This window comes from Mobula birostris, chromosome 1, assembly GCF_030028105.1.
Source record: "Mobula birostris isolate sMobBir1 chromosome 1, sMobBir1.hap1, whole genome shotgun sequence".
In the NCBI taxonomy this organism is placed as follows: domain Eukaryota; kingdom Metazoa; phylum Chordata; class Chondrichthyes; order Myliobatiformes; family Myliobatidae; genus Mobula; species Mobula birostris.
In genome coordinates this window covers 173,916,402-173,930,280 of record NC_092370.1, presented here as the reverse complement: position 1 = coordinate 173,930,280, position 13,879 = coordinate 173,916,402, and the positions used below count along the sequence as shown (strand labels likewise).

General features: G+C 40.7%; 1 protein-coding gene across 16 annotated transcripts in view; it reads right to left on the bottom strand.

The window, feature by feature from the left end:
* Positions 1-13,879, bottom strand: part of LOC140201702 (alpha-(1,6)-fucosyltransferase) — an 889,182-nt gene that overhangs the window by 261,912 nt on the left and 613,391 nt on the right. The window contains exon 1 of one of the 16 annotated variants that reach the window (XM_072266375.1): positions 3,810-3,887. The exons of the other annotated variants lie outside the window; for them this stretch is intronic. The gene's annotated coding sequence lies outside the window, so the exon portion shown is untranslated. Of the gene's footprint in view, positions 1-3,809; positions 3,888-13,879 lie in introns of those variants that run through there. 16 annotated transcript variants of the gene reach the window in all.

Here is a 13,879-nt window from a genome sequence, read left to right as displayed (position 1 = left end):
ACATCTGCTCCTGCCCAAAGGCCATGGTTACCTCATCAGGTAACTGTAGAGAGCACCCCGGTGTATGATGCAAACTCTTTGCTAGATTCCTGATGACCCTCAGACCCAACTGAAATCCCTTTCCCATCGTTGCTCTATTATTACATCAATCTCTCTGAAAAATTACCACCTGATTTCAATCCCACTTTTTCTATATCAAAGTAATTATCAAACGACAAACAGCTCTTTAACTGTTCCTCAACGCCTACCAACCCGATTCATTTTTACAAATCTTTTCATATGTAATCATTCTCAAATAAATGCATGAATTTATCTCAAACAATTATACATAGGAAAACAGATAACAAACAGTCCCCTGGGCAACATTCTAAAATAATTCCCCATCCCCACCCAATTAACCTACACAATGACTTCAGACTTACTAGAGTGGGATTTCCGCCATTTACATTAGAGTTGCCTTTCACAGCTTCAAGTGCTGGACAACCATGGTTGCATATTTGCAATTGCTTGAAATTCATCAATGCAACCATAATCTTCTGTCTACACATTTAATGTAACTGGGAGTCAGAACCATTATTGTATGCCTTCAGAAGTAATGCAGGAAGTCACTTATAAATATTACTCTGTATGCACTGTGTTGTTTATGCTAGATGTTACGCACCACAAATGTGTCTGGTATTAAGGTGTATTAATCAATTGTATACACCCCAGTCATTTCATTGCATATATAAAAGGCATATTATTGATAAATTGCTGAATACTTAAAGCTCTAGCTATAGCTGTTGAGCCTTCAGTGAAATCTTAAAGTAAGCAGCAATAACAAAACAGGAAAATTAGTGTGATATAACACCACCACTGGACTAAAGATACATTTATATTAGATTAGATTATGAGGACACTCAGTCCTCGTTTATTGTCATTTAGAAATGCATGCATTAAAAAATGATACAATGTTCCTCCAGAGTGATATCACAAGAAAACACAGGCCAAACCAAGACTAAAACTGACAAAACCGCATAATTATAACATATAGTTACAACAGTGCAAAGCAATACCATCATTTGATAAAGAGTAGACCATGGGCACGGTAAAAAATAAGTCTCAAAGTCCCGATAGACTTGTCATCTCACATAGGCGGCAGAAGGGAGGAACTCTTCCTGCCATGAACCTCCAAGCACCGCCAACTTGCCAATGCAGCACCATTGGAAGCACCCGACTGCAGTGGACTCTGAGTCCGTCCGAAAACTTCGAGCCTCCAACCAGCCCCTCCGATACAGACGCTCCAAGCACCATCCTCTGCCAAGCGCTTCGACCTCGTCCCGGCCGCCGATCAACAAGCAAAGCCAAGGACTCGGGGCCTTCTCCTCCAGAGGTTCTGGACCACACAGTAGCAGAAGCAGCGAAGCAGGCATTTCAGAAGTTCCACCAGATGTTCCTCCGTGCTCTCATATCCATCTCCATCAAATCAGGATTGTACACGGCACACTACTTGACAAATAACAGACATCACCACCAGAGTGGCCACTGCGAGCTGCGTTGCGCCGCCATCTTCTCCTCCCACCTTACCTTACTAAACTAAAAGCATACAGCTGTCTTGTAAATGTATTTGACAGATCATAGCCACAGGGAAATGACAATAGCGAGAAAAATGGTGAAAGAGGACTACAGAGAGAAGGAGTGAGAAAAGGAAGGGGAGAGTGAGATGGATTAAGTACAGGTTGATCTTGAAATTTTAGGTACAAAGTTTCTAAATGGAGGCTGGAGACACGCGCTCCTGAAGGACCTTAATATACCTTCTTATACATTTGAGTAGGCAAATAGAAAAGGAAGAAAAATGCAACAGACATCAGGTCCATTCTGAAATATTGGACCTGAAACCTCTTCAGAGCTCCAGAAAAAAATGTTGGCTGTCCAGGCAAACAGTCTTGAGGAAAACTTAAACAACAGGAATTCTGCAGATGCTGGAAATTCAAGCAACACACATCAAAGTTGCTGGTGAACGCAGCAGGCCAGGCAGCATCTCTAGGAAGAGGTGCAGTCGACGTTTCAGGCCGAGACCCTTCGTCAGGACTAACTGAAGGAAGAGTGAGTAAGAGATTTGAAAGTTAGAGGGGGAGGGCCTCCCACTCCAACTTTCAAATCTCTTACTCACTCTTCCTTCAGTTAGTCCTGACGAAGGGTCTCGGCCTGAAACGTCGACTGCACCTCTTCCTAGAGATGCTGCCTGGCCTGTTGCGTTCACCAGCAACTTTGATGTGTGTTGCTTGAGGAAAACTTCGTGGCTTCTCAAACTGTCGTTTCGGGGACAGATATTGGCCTAGAATCAGACTCAAAGCTCCCCTAACATGAATCATCCCCAGGTTTAAACCAAAACTTATCACCCTGATTTAAAGGCCATAACTATCCTAAGACAACCCGAAGGCTTGAAGGGTGGAAGGAAGAGTGGAAGGAGGAGAGAAAGCAGCGCGCCGTGAATGCACAGCTCTCCGGTGAAAAATGATATTGTATCTGTTAAATAGGGGCCGTGGACAATTCTGTTTTGATGGAGAGGGATGTGAAAGAACAGAGGAACATCTGGAGAAATTTCTGAAATGCTCATTCGCTGCTGTCATACTGCATGGTCGGGAATCTTCCAGAGGGTAGGCCTCAAAATCCCCGGTTTTGCCTGCTGCTGGCGACGAGATTGAAGTCGAATCGTTCGGACAGAGATGGCGCTCAGTACTCGGTGTTGGAGAGCTGATTCGGAGGCTCGAAGTTTTCGGATGACTCAGAGATGGATTGTGGTCGGGCATGGCAGGAAGAGTTTTTCTTCCTTCTCCCGTCTGCATAAGATGTGGGACATTTGAGAGATTTTGAACTTTTACTGTGCTCATGGACCTCTTCATCAAGTTATGGTATTGTTGCACTGTTGTAACTATATGTTATAATTATGCGGTTTTGTCAGTTTTTTCAGTCTTGGTCTGTCCTGTGTTTTGAGATATCACACCGGAGGAAATATTGTATCATTTCTTAATGCATGCATTACTAAATGACAATAAAAGAGGACTGCGTGTCTTCATAATCTAAAGAGGAAATGAAATCTGTCTAGAACTCCACCTGAATTGAGGAGTGAAAGAAAAGGATTTTGAATTCAAAACCCTGAGCTGTTTGTGGAAGAGTTTGTATAAATAGTGTATTTCATGCCGGACATGATGCACTGGATTAGTCCCCATTTACAAACTCTATTTAAAGTAATATTCCATTTCCACTGAAATCTTAGAATAGAGCTTCTAGATGAATGGTTATCAGCAGGAAACAGAAAAAGAACGCTGACAGCAAAACCGACAATGAACAACTAACAATTTCGGATCATTTTGCCAACTGCTACTTAGGAAACCACTTTTAAACTAGATGATTTTGCAACATGCTATTAAAGCTGACTTTGATATGCATAGAAAAACCTTGAATGCATGCATGTGCTTTTGCAAACAGCACCTTGCCTAGAACATCAATTTGCAACCAATAGCAATGATATCACACAACAGATGGTCTGCAGGAAACATTCCTATTCATGACATGTTCTATAAAAGTTTAAAACATACATCCTTCATTGTTATCTGATTTATCTTACAATTCTAAGGCAAACATTGGTAGCATATTAGCCAACTCTAATGACAAAGACCAGGATTCAGATACACAGAGGCTGTTTATTAACATATCAACAACTAGCAACAACTACAAAACCTTGATAAGAAACTGAATATTTCTAAATCCATCACATAAATTTTAGTTCTATTTCAGCTATTAAAAAATCAGAAAGAACAGAATACCTTTATGGCAGATTTCGATCGACAGTAACAAATTGCAGCAACTTTGAATTCTGCGTGCTGAAGTGATTGGGGCGTCTAAAGGAAGTGAGCTATTGATCACATCAGTGAATGCTTCCGTTAAATTCTCAGCTTTTAGTTTCACCACGTTGGTGACCACATCTTAGAAAATGCTATAATTACAACATTTGCATATCTTCCAAAATGATTACCACTCTTTTAAACTACTCAAAATGTCAGAGCAACACCTTGTGTAAAATTGTTCTGCTATTTGTTGCTCTATCATTTCCCTTCCTAGTGACATAATAATTAGTATTGATTGGCAAAGTTATTTTTAAAGAATATCCCCCAAAATAAATCTACTTTAAGAATTAATCACTGAAGAATATTTTGATTTCTAAGACAGAAAGAAACCATCCAAAAATACTTAAATTCTCTTAAAGGTTGATTGAAGATTGAACAGAATGCATAGCATTCTTTCCCCAAAGGTTTCCAGAATAATTAAATGATTCAAGCATTTCTCTTGCCCTAATTTCAAGTAATATGCTGCTACTGAAACCATCTACTGCTGAGAGAAAGAAGGTTAGGTATCATAGAGTTATAAGGTCATAGAACAGTACAGAAACAGGCTCTTCAGTTCATCCAGTCTGTGCCAAACTATTTCTGCTCTTACCCCATCCTCCTGCCACCCTACTAGGGATAGCGTTCTTCTTATCCTCACCTACCACCTCACCAGCCTTCGAGTCCAGCACATAATTCTCTGCAACTCCCGCCTTCTCCAACAGGATCCCACCACCAAGCACATCTTTCCCTTCCCCCAGCTCTCTACTTTCTTCAGGGATAGCTTTCTATGTGACTCCCTTGTCCATCCATCCCTCCCCACTGATCTCCCTCCTGGCACTTATCCTTGCAAGCAGAAGAAGTGCTACACCTGCCCCTAACCACCATTCAGGACACTTCACCTGTGAGTCTGTTGGGGTCATATACTGCGTCTGGTGCTCCCGGTGTGGCCTCCTGTGTATCGGTAAGTTCTGACCTACATTGGGAGAGCACTTCACTGAGCACCATCCGCCAGAAGAATCAGGATCTCCCAGTGGCCACTCATTTTAATTCCACTTCCCATTCCCATTCTGATATGTCAATCCTCTGCTGTTGCAATGAGGCCACACTCAGGTTGGAGGAACAACACCTTATATTCTGTTTGGATAGCCTCCAACCTGATGGCACGAACATTGATTTCTCGAACTTCCGGTAATGCCTCCCCCTTCATCATTCCCCATCCCTTTTCCCTCTCTCACTTTATCTCTTTGCCTGCCCATCACCTCCCTCTGGTGGTCCTCCCCGTTTTTCTTTCTTCCATGGCTTCTGTTTTCTCCTCTCAGACTTCACCATCTCCAGCCCTGAATCCCTTTCATCAAATCAACTTCCTGGCTCTTTACTTCATCCCCCCCCCCCCCCCAGTTTCATCTATCACCTCGCTCCCTCCCCCACCATTTAAATCTACCCAACTTTCTTTTTCTCCAGTCCTGCTGAAGGGTCTCCACCTGAAATGTTGACTGTACTTTTGTTTCCCTATAGATACTCCCTAGCCTGCTGAGTTCCTTCAGCATTTTGTGCGTATTGCCTGGATTTCCAGCATCTGCAGATTTTCCCTTGTTTATTATTCTGCCCTGTCACATTGACCTGCATCCGGAGCACAGACCCCCAGGATCCTCTCATTTATGTACTTAATCCAAATTTCTTTTAATGCTGAAATCACACAAAATGCTGGAGGAGATCAATTGATCAGGCAGCATCTATGGAAATTAATGAACAGTTGATGTTTCAGGCTGAGATCATGCTCTCTTTTCCACCCTAAAAACCTGTGATGATGCTTTCAAGGAATTATGAATCAGTATTCCAAGATTCCACCATTCTACCATACTACTCAGTGCCCTACCATTCACCATGAAAATACGACTCTGGTTTGCTCTCCCAAATTGCAATACCTCACATTTGTCCACATTAAATTCCATCTACCATTTTTCAGCCCATTTTTCCAGCTGGTGCTGATCCCACTGCAAGTTTTGATACTCTTCCTCACTGTTGACTCTACGCCCATTTCTCTATGTCATCCACAAATTTGCTGATCTAGTTTACCACATTTTTATTCAAATGACAAACAGCAATGGCTTCAACATTGATCCCTGTAGCACACCACTAGCCACATGTCTCCAGTCAGAGATGCAACAATCTACTGACACTCCCTGGCTTCTCTCATAAAGCCAATGTTGAATCCAATTTACTTCCTTATCCTGAATGACAAGCGACTGAACCTGCTTGACCAATCTCCCACACGGTAACTTATCAAAGGCCTTGCTAAAGTCGATGTAGACAACAACCACTTACTTTCCTTCATCAACTTTCCTGGTAACTTCCTTGAAAAGTTATATAAGATTGGTTAGGCATGACCTACCATGCACAAAGTCATGTTGACTATCCTTAATCAGTCCCTGTCTATCTACTTATTAATATATCCTGTCCCTTTGAATTGCTTTCAATAACTTACACACTACATATCTCCGGCTCACCAGCATGAAATTTCCCTTCTTATTCTTGGAGTTTTTCTTGAACAAGGGAACATTAGCTATTTTCCAGCACCTAACCCGTGGCTAATGAAGTTTTAAATACCTTTACTGGAGCCCCTGCAGTTTCTGCACTAGCCTTCCACAAGACACAAAGGAACATGTTATCAGGCCCTGTTGATTTATCTACCCAAATTTGTCTCAAAGTCAGTAAGCACCTCCTCCTCTATAATCCGTACATGGTCCCATGACCACACTGTTATTTTCTCTCAGTTCCATAGACTCTGTGTCCATCTTGTAAGTAAATACAGATCATAGAAACTCTGCAGGTCAGACAATATCTATGGAAATGAATAAACAGTCGACATTTCAGGCCTAGACTCTTCAACAGGACTGCAAAGGAAGGGCGAAGATGCCAGAATAAGAACGTGAGGGGGAGAGGGAGGAGAAGAAAGACAAACTAAAAGGTGATAGGGTCTCAATATCTCTTGAAAAACCAAATTTCTTCAAACCTGTTAGCCTTGCCTTTTATTCTGACAAAAACATACCAACACTGTACTCTCAAAATTTCACTTTGAAGGCCTCCCACTTACCCAGCATTCCTTTGCTAGAAAGCAAACTATGCCAATCCACATTTGCCAGATCCTTTCTGATACCATCTTAATTGACCTTTCTCCAATTTGGAATCTCAACCCAAGGATCAGACCTATCCATAATTATCTTGAAACATGCTTGACCAAAAGAATATGCCAACTAATGGGTATGAATTTTGTGCCTGCTTGTGTGTAAATAACGATTTGTGCAACAATTATTTTACATTGATAGAAATACCTTTCATACTCTATTGTGTATAAACAATAAACTAAAATAGCCAGCTTGATTCTACAGGTAATATTTGGCCGGTGACTCGCTTTGAAATACACACGTTTGTAGGATTGGCAGAAGTTATAACAACTGCTGTTTTGGGGTCAAATTAAAATGGTAGTCTGGAAGGATAGACACATCGAAGCATGAAGACATAACCTTTCAATGAACCATAAAGGCATACATTTGAAATTTTATATTTAACATTTTTAAAAATTCCAAATTAAATCAACCAAGGGTCATGACAGATATTTCTGTTGAAATTGAAGTGCACACAAGAGCCTTGTAAAGGAATGTGCTATATAAAAAAACATAGAACTATCCTCTGTCATGCAGTTAGAAAGTCCATTACTGTGCAAGTGTCTTAAACTAGGGTGCCTAAGACATTTGCACAGTATCATACTAATTTTATGTATTGCACTGTAATCCTGCTACAAAACAAAATAGATTTCATTACATATGTGAGTGATGATAAACTTGATTCTGATATGGGTCTCTATTGTGGACAGAGTGGGAAAGGGTAGGGAGAGGGGAATCATGTTGGGAATAGGGGAAGACAGAGAAGAGGGATCAGAAGGCAGTAGAGAGGCATTCCATAATGATGAATAAACCAATTGTTTGGAATCAGTGAGCTTGCCTGGTCTATCAGGGCTGAGTGAGTCTGCACCCATGCCAACCCCCATCCTTGGCACTCCTTCTCTTCCATTTGTCCCACATCCCTCCCCCAGCACACCACCATCACCATTCCCAATATTCTTTGCTCCCACCAGATTTACAAATTCGGTCTCCTCTCCACTTTGACAAATACAGTACCACACAAAAGAATTAGGCACCCTAGCACCATATATATGTGCCTAACATTTTTGCACAGCATTGTACTTTCCAAGATTTCTACTGCAAGACACCGGATAATAAAATTAAACAACTGGATACTTTAAAAGGAAGTTAGCACCTATTTTGATTCTCCAATAGGAAATAGAAAGAGACCATATTTCATGTTATTTCTCTAGATTAATATTTCTCAGATGTTGCATTTTGGAATTAAAAAATATAGAGATCAACAATCCTTTTCCAGTTTGTATTTGACCCAAACATCATGGGCTTTAATGATGTTTTCAACAAGATGGTCCCTTTTAACATAGTCATATGGTTTTACATTTGGGGAATCACTTGGTGTATTGTAGCAGGCACTTCTTTTACCTTCTATCTGTCATGACTGAAACCACAAGTCCCCTGCAAATATCCATGGCAAAATGATATCTACAACAAAAGTTTTCCATGCCTTCTTTGAAAGCCGAAAACATTTACCCATTGAAGGGCCGTGAATTTCTTTATTCCCAACTCCCCAACACATGCAGATCCTCTGATAAGTGTGCAATGGACAAGGATATCTATGTATTTTATGATAACCTTCATCTCACACCTGATGTTTCAAAGTTGTCTTATGATTATTTCCAGAGAACTCCCAATTCCCTGAAGAAAGATAACATCATTTTGAAATCACACTGATTCAGGAAATCACGCCTCATTGCTTTTTATTCTAATTTATTCTTTTTTTTTGGGTTGAGAGGCACTGTTAGCAATGTCAGCATCATTGTCAAACCATAACTGCTTAAGAGAAGGAAGCAGTGAGCCACTGTGAAGTTCTCAACTGCTGAGATATTGCCAAATGGGGAGTTCCAGGACTCAGACCAAGAGATACTGAAGAAGCAAATGGCATACATCCTTCTGAGGAGGATGTGTGGCATGGAGGAGAACCTAGCAGTGGTGATGCTTTCAAGCAGTTGTTGCCCCACCCTTTCTTGGTGACAGATGCACAGTATTTTGGAGGTGGTGTTGAGATACCTTGGTGACTGTTTTATAAACAGCATATTCGGCAGTCATGGTTTTCCGGTGGAGAAAAGAAAGGATGCTTCAGTTGATGAATGGGTGCCAAGCTCATGACTGTTGTTGGAATTGTTCTCCTCATGCAATGACACGTGCTGGCTCACACCTTGTAGATTGGAAAAAGGCTCTGAGGTATCAGGGCATGCTGCAGTATACCCTGCTCTTGTAGATACAAATTTGCTGTGGACGCCCCAGTTGAATATCTTGGAGGACACAGTGGAAGATAACTGAGTCCAGGACACTGTTCAGAGGAATTCCTCCAGTGGTGTTCTTGGGTTGGGATAATTGACTTCTACCAAGCACATCCACATTCCTCATGGTGAGGTTTAACTCTGCTCATTTGACAACTTCCTTGATGCCCATTGAATTCAGGGTTGTCTGTGCTCACTAGACCTACATTTGGCCAAGTGCTACCTTGATAGAAGCACTTAACTGAAGTACATGAACAATGAATATGGTTTTTATTTAGTGATGATTATATGACATTCCAGATATTAAGTGAATTTAAACAATAGATTTAAGGTCAACTATATGAATTGTTACTAATCCAGTAATTTAACCACCTTCATACTTAATTATTACATGGTACAGTCATCATCTCTGCTTTCTTAAAGTGCCTTCCCAGTGCCCAATTCATATTTATTTCTATTAAGGAAGTGTTCAAGATTATATGGAAGAAAAAATGTGATCTTCTCCCTCTTTACAAGGATGTTGCCTGGATTGGAGGGCATGCCTTATGGGAATAGGCTGAGCGAACTTCGCCTTTTCTCCTTGGAGTGTCGGAGGCTGAGAGGTGACGAGATAGAGGTGTATAAGATGATGAGGGGCATTGATTGTGTGGCTAGCCAGAGGCTTTTTCCCCAGGGCTGAAATGGCTAACACAAGGGGACATAGTTTTAAGGTGCTTAGAAATAGGTACTGAGGGGATGTCAGGGGTAAGTTTTTCCACACAGAGTGGTGGGTACATGGAATGCACTGCTGGCGGCGGTGGTGGAAGCAGATACAATAGGGTCTTTTAAGAGCCTCTTAGATAAGTATATGGAGCTTAGAAAAATAAAGGGTTATGCACTCAGGAAATTCTAGGCAGTCTCTAGATTAGGTTACATGGTCAGCACAACATTGTGGGCTGAAGGGCCTGTAATGTGCTGTAGATTTCTATATTTAATTGAGGAGTTAACCTAAAATCAGGCATGTTTTCAGCCTTCCTTCAATTTTACTCAATGTGAGGGTTCTATTTTGCCCCAAATGCAGCAAAGGGCTTGTTTCTACGAGTACCTGCAGCATGGTTTGGTCAGATTACTGGTTTTTCTGCTCATCCGTAGTGAGCCCATCAATATTATAGCTGTCTCTACACGCTTGAGCTGAATGGTTATCAGACAGAGCATAAATGAAGCTCAGCTTTCATTACTTTAGCTTTGCTTCACATGACCAATGACCAAAAACAGCCTCAATGATCCAGTCCAACCAGGCAAAGATAAGACACGGAGAGGAATTCAGTGCTGGATAGCGACATTTTATCCGCAAATGCTATCATTCCAGTTATTATTTTCTATGCATGAGTTCTCTTTTTCAAATTAAAGGAAGCCCTTTTGGGAAATCAAAATTGCTTGCCAAGGATTTTACCCTTCTTACTAATATGTTCAAAGTTGTGTTTATTGTGACTGATATTATGGTTATGTAAGAGGCATATTAAGCTGAATTTTAATGCAGTAAATTTGGTGTAATAAGTCTGTCCAGTTCTTGAAAAGTGAGTACAAGGAGTAATTATTTAACAGATTGTGAATATGAATAATCTATATTTCCACAGAGAACACCAGGCATGTTAATTAGGAAGTGTGTACATATTTAGGTTAGCTTGATAGTTGTTCATTATTAATAGTGATGATTCGTGTGACTGTTGTTAGGTTTTTCATTATAACTGTATGATTGCATCAGTTACTTTGGTTTATTCGTCTAACTATACAGATCCCAAGCATGTTATTTATTAATTATCCAGCATCTGCGATTTTTTCTCATGTTTGCCATTTATTAAATCCTATTTCCCCGATATACCCACTCTAACATCCCACTTCACCCAGTCGTTACCAGCTATGTCTTCAATTTAGAACATAGAAAATCTGCAGCATGCTACAGGCCCTTCGGCCCATAATGTTATGCTGACCATATAACCTACTCTAGAAGCTGCATCTGGAATTCCTTCACTAAGTCTAACTTTGCATCCTCTTTTAAAAAGCCTCTTAAACCCCACGCTCCCATCTTGTTAACCAAGCTATTAGTTACTACACCACATGATCTGTCCTGATGAAGTGTTCAGGCCTGAAAAATTGACTGTTTATTCCCATCCACAGATGCTGCCTGACCTGCTGAGCTCCTCCAGTACATTGTGTATTACCCACCTTCTCACTCCCTTTAACTTAACATCCATATTTTCCCCTCCATTTACACCTCTGAAGAAACTTGCAAAGGTGTCAGCAAGGCAAGCAGTGGCTTAGTTCCTGCTAGTGCTTTGCTTAAAATCAACAGTCAAATTTTGGAAGTGGACATGCAGGTGTAACCATATTCCACATGAAACTGAACAAATAACTGGGCATGGCCATAAACATTTTAGTGGAGTCAGCCTCAACAATTAGTTAGTTCAGTACAACATAGAGGGCTGAAGGGTCTGTTCTATGTTTGAAGGTTCCTAAATCTGGTGGCTAATGTTGATATTTATTTCCTGGACAATGCAACCCAATCAATAAATGTGATTGGCCAGGTTGGCTGCAAGCCTTGGTACCAATTTAAAATAATCACCTGGATTGCAGAGAATTTCGAAGGTAATTGAAAAATAAATTGTGCCTAAATTTCTCATTAATATACTACTTGAAGAGTGAAAATCTTACTGTGGCCTACAATAGATACACTGGCAATGTGGATTTTAAGAGTTCCTAAGGCTGTTATGTTCCTGAGCAGTTAATTATTTTGACATATTAGCACAATTAAAGTTTTATGAAAGCATTACTGCTACTTGTTTGCAAGGTTTAACCAGACCAATGGCTGCACAGCAATTCATTTCAATCTCCGTCTATAATGGTCATGGTTTTCTTGTGGTTAGATGATCTTTCAGCACCCATTTCCTCTGAAGCACAAAAAGGAACAGGTCATTAAATGGGAAAACATGCAGCACTCATCAACCTTCACCAAATATCATCATGTTTTGTAGCTGATGTAACTGAACTCATAATGTGTTCTCTAAAGTTTATTGCATGCACTCAGTGACAGTGACAGCAAGACTGGTGAAAGGGCTTTAGCTTGCAGTTGTGTGCATAATAATAAGGCAGCCAATCTATTAGATCTAATAAGTTTCAAACAACTGCCAGTCAAGATCTCAATTACACTAATGAAGAAAGTCATACAATTACCCTTCAAAAATATCTATTGAACAGAAAATATATGACAAGGATTCTTCAGCTGGCTGTATATTGAGAAACATCAAGGACACAGGTCAAATCCCTTGAGCAGAATCCTCCTGAAAAGTTCTTCTTGCACTGAACCTAAGGACCAACGAATCTCAATAATAACTGAAGGGGGAAGAAAAACCTACAGCTTCGCAGCAGTTCAGTGAGGGTCATGGTGCACTGTGAATTATTTTTAAAAATACGTGCACCCACCGCGCTGTTTTTTGTTTATCAGTCTTGATAACATCCTTGCAGTGTTAGTGATAGTGAACTTGAGCAATTCAAAGGCACCCAGCCACTATCACCTCTACCTGCTTATGAACCAGAAGTAAACAGATTTGAAGCAGGCAGTCAACAAGCTGTGCAAGAAAGGTAAACAGTTTAAATACAGATAGGGCTGCTTCTCCATCACAATTTATTCTGACCTCTATAATTTACAGTGTTGCAGCAAGCTGTGCCCTGTTGAAATCCCAGCAAAGCTTTTTAGTTTTGTTGTCACAATACCAACAGATGGCTTGTTGCCCTGCTCCAAATTGCTTATTGGGCCAGGTCACAAAACAAATGCCAGATGGTCCTGTTGCATGTGTCACTACAAGTAGTTAAAACACCAAAGGTAGTATGCTCTCCTTTTACCCTGGTCTCTCCGTTGAGCCAGCGGGTCAATCACTTTAGCTGAAGGCTTGGACTTACGGTGTCTGACCCCAGAAAATTTTCTAGCAGCCATAGCTGCTGAAACCAGTATGGTTTCATTTATTTCATGAGAGGTTGCTGATTTTAATTAAAAAGGTGGGTTTAGATTTTTTTTATATACAGACAGTAACAGCTTCCGGGTAAGGTAGTGATTCACTTGTATTTCTTCCAAACCTGTAGGCTGCATTAGGTGTTCTCAATATGGTCTCTTCTACAATGAAGAAGCCAAGCACAGAGTGGGCAATTGGCAATGAATAAGACTGTAGAAGCTAGAATATGAAAAAGTGAGAAATGCTGAAAGAATTCAGCCAGTCAAGCCTCTTCTCAGAAAAAAAAGCAACCAATTAACATTTCAGCCTGAGGACACCACATCAGAACTGAGAAAGGGAGAAGAAAATTAAATTGTCGAGCACCTACTCTCAGTACACAGGACTGACCCTGGGTATCCGGAGCCTGCCACTTCAATTCCCCATCCTATTCTCACTCTGTTCTCTCTGTCTGTGATCTCATCCACTATTACAACAAGGCCCAACGTAACAGCTCAACTGTGTACACTGCAGTTTGCATTTGTTGAAAGTTGGAGAATTCATTATTGCATTCTCCAACTTTGGATAACTGTCTCTGTCAGAAC